Source organism: Mus pahari, chromosome 4, assembly GCF_900095145.1.
Source record: "Mus pahari chromosome 4, PAHARI_EIJ_v1.1, whole genome shotgun sequence".
NCBI lineage: Eukaryota > Metazoa > Chordata > Mammalia > Rodentia > Muridae > Mus > Mus pahari.
This window is the reverse complement of record NC_034593.1, coordinates 84,673,673-84,677,422: the sequence shown is the minus strand read 5'-3', so window position 1 is coordinate 84,677,422 and position 3,750 is coordinate 84,673,673.

The window sequence follows — 3,750 nt, the reverse complement described above, 5'->3', positions numbered from 1 at the left end:
TACTCCCCAGGACTCTGCCTCAGTGTCCCTCTTGAAGCATCCCATTAGATACCATTCAGCGAGCTGCTGAGCAGCTGAAAGCTCTTGGCACTGCTACCATTCTTGACAATGTCTTAGTTCATTTCCATTGCGATAGCAAAGTTCCAGAGACTGGTTGGCTCATAGAGAATAATTGTTTTGGCTCATGTTTTTGAAGACTGGAAAATCCCAGAGCTTGGAGCTGGCCTCTGTAAGGAACCTGGGGAAAGTGGGCATGGTGAGAAGAAGGAGATCATAAAGAATGGCCTAGCTGTAACAAACTGAATAAACTCACCCTTCCTAGCTCTTCTGAACTCTGCCTGGCTGGCTGGTCAACTACAGCCGTTCTGGCTCAAAACTCCTCTCCACACGAACTGACTCAGTCTGGCTTCTGTCTCTCAGCCTGCCTTGAATTGCCCTGCTTTGCCTCACACTATTGCAATATATTCTAATCTTCTGGCTCCTTTCATTCTTTGGCTCTTTCTGTCTTCACGTGCACCTAGCTTGTTCTCTCTCTGTAACCCGTCTCTGTACAACTGTTTTGATAAAACTGCCTCCGGTCTCTCTGTACTGCTCTCTCTTAAGTAGCTTCCCTTTCTTCTCTTGTGAGAGTTGGGCACAGCCAATTCTGTCAAATCTTTCTTGGATTCATCACTTTGTCTGCCATTCAGTTAGACATGGATTTAAAAAATGGGTGCTTCTTTCTACAAACTAAATTTGTCTTCATTGTTTGGGGTTAAAAGTGTGTACTAAGGGCTTGTCTGTACTTCAGCCAGAGAAATTAAAGGTGTGTATGCTAAGGGCACACACAACACAACTAGAATAGTTTTTTGTTTGTTTTGTTTTCAGTAAATCATACAATCTTGGAGATCACAATGTGATCAAATATCCTGCAACACAACCCACTCTCACAAGAACAAATTCATAAAAGAAAGACATCGAATGTTCTTAACAAAAAGATAGTCCAGTGGTTAAAAGTGCCTGTTGCCACGGCTGATAACCTGAGTTGGATCACTGGTATAAGAATCTGAGTTGTCACTGCAAAACCCACAACTCTCATCTTACAGGGAACAAGAGAGAGTTTATTCTGGAGCCATGTTGAGTGACTGTGCCTGAGGAATACAGATTTAGTTTACTCCCCAAATTCCATGTTCCAGCATGAAAGCAGTGTCACAGAATTTTTATAGTTTTACAGAGCAGAGGAATTCATAAACCAAGGCTGAATGGATTTTTCGGTAAAAGAGTATCTTGGTAATTGGGGCCAAGGAATGTTGCAAAATCACACCAGGAAACAAATCTCATGTAAGAGATTTATTGGGTGGGAGAGAGAGGATGCAAAAGGCTGCCTCTGAGTGGGGATGGAAAATGAGAGGGAGAGAGAGAGAGAGAGAGAGAGAGAGAGAGAGAGAGAGAGAGAGAGAGAGAGAGATGATGTGGGATTTATAGGATATATGAGCATTTGAATAGGGAACATTTTCAACAGTGGAAATATGCTCTGTTAATGATGGCTTGCAGTCGGTAGGGGATGGGGGAACATCTGGTTCCAGGATGTGGGTGGTTCTTGGTTGACTAACAAAGGGAATTTCAAAAGTTAGTCTGTATGTCAGAGACACGGGTACTTAGTCTGTATGTCAGAGACACGGGTACTTAGTCTGTATGTCAGAGACACGGGTACTTAGTCTGTATGTCAGAGACACGGGGACTTAGTCTGTATGTCAGAGACACGGGGACTTAGTCTGTATGTCAGAGACACAGGTACTTAGTCTGTATGTCAGAGACACGGGGACTTAGTCTGTATGTCAGAGACACAGGTACTTGAAGATGAGGACAGCTTTCCTGTAGCTCAGATGCTATCTGGTGCTGTTCTTAGATTTTGGATTGATAGGAGCTAGTTGCTTGCTAAATTAATAGATTCCAATCTCTCCATAGTACTGAAATTTTAATCAATCAGTCTCTGTAAACTCAGTTTCCTTTCAGGAGTTTGTTGTTGTTGATGTTTTGTTCTTGTTTTTCCGAGACCGTGTTTCCAAACCTTGGCTATCATGGAACTCACTCTGTACTCTAGGCTGGCCTCGAACTCAGAGAGCTACCTGCCTCTGCCTCTAGAGTGCTGGGACTAAAGGCATGTGCTACCACCACCCAGCTCTTTGCAGAAAATTTGAAAACAGAGTTCAATAGTTGGGCATGGTATTTTATGCTTTAATCCCAGACACTGGGAGGCAGAACTCTATGAGTTCCAGGTCAGCTTGATCTAGGACAGCCAGAGCAACATAGAGAGACTTTGTCTGAAGAAGAGGAAGAGAAAGAGAATAAGGGAGGAAGAAAAAAAAAGAAAGAATTTGAGTAAATAGGACAAAATAAAGAATGAGAATTAAGGTCAACCTTAGTGCTGAGAGTAGCTTTACAGGTCTGCGAGACAGTGCCTGATCTACCTGATCATCCCTGTAGGGAGAGGGTGGGGCATGGCTTTGCCAGACCCAGGAACTGCTTTTCTGGAAAAACTGCTTCCCCTGCCCCACCCTTGTGAGAACAGCCCTCCCCCCAAAAAAAAGCTACAGAATGAGAGTCAGATCACCTCTTTTTTTTTTTTTTTTTAAAGATTTTATTTACTTATTATACGTAAGTACACTGTAGCTGTCTTCAGATACTCCAGAAGAGGGAGTCAGATCTCATTAAGGATGGTTTGAGCCACCATGCGGTTGCTGGGATTTGAACTCTGTGCCTTTGGAAGAGCACTCAGGTGCTCTTAACTGCTGAGCCATCTCACCAGCCCCAGAGCACCTCTTTGTGCAACCTTTGGGTGACTACTACTTTCCAAAATTCCGTGGATGGTATTCTTCTTGGAACGTTGGCCTGTTTTACAGTACTGGTTTGGGGGATTTCCTGTGCCTGGGACCCGCATGGTAGAAAGAAAGAGAACTGACTTCTGTAGATTGCATGTATGTACACACATGCACACTGTAATGATGTAATGTAATGAAAAAAGGAAAACTCTCCTAATGGCCTACTGATCCCTTCAAGACCTCCCTTCCCAGTCCAGACTGAGTTTTAGGGGAGACAAAGCATGTTCAGACCACAGCAACTTCTCAGGTATACCAACCTCGCTCTTGCTGGTGCCACTGCAGAACACTCAAAGGAGTGACCCAGGTCTGAGTGTTCCCCTGGGTCAGAGCCAGATGGGAAATTCAGAGCAGTACAGGCCTTTGTTTCCAGGCAGGCAACTCCCCTGTAAAAAACAAACCAAAAAGCAACAAAAAACTAAAAGCAAAAAACCCAACCCAAACCAAACCAACAACAATAACAGCAACAATGAAACAAGCAGCTTTGGGGTCTTGCTCCATGTCTTGAGGGCTCTGTGGGGGCCTCGGGCATCATGAATAGGTTGCTAATGCTCACTGGTGATAAACTGTGTTTTACAGTTCTGGCATATACCTAGGACTTTTCATTTTTATTTATTTTTTATTATTTTTTTTTATATTGAGACAGGGTTTCTTTATGTAGCCCTGGCTGTCCTAGAACTCACTCTGTAGACCAAGCTCGCCTCGAACTCAGAAATCCGCCTGCCTCTGCCTCTCAAGTGCTGGGATTAAAGGCGTGTGCCATCACTGCCCAGTCTGTACCTAGGACCTTTAATTACTGGCCTAGTTCTTCGATCTCAGGTCCAGGAAGGCTCTTTCTTTCGAAGCTGGTATTAGGTGCTGATGGCTTCTGATTTCTTAGATGGCTAGATTT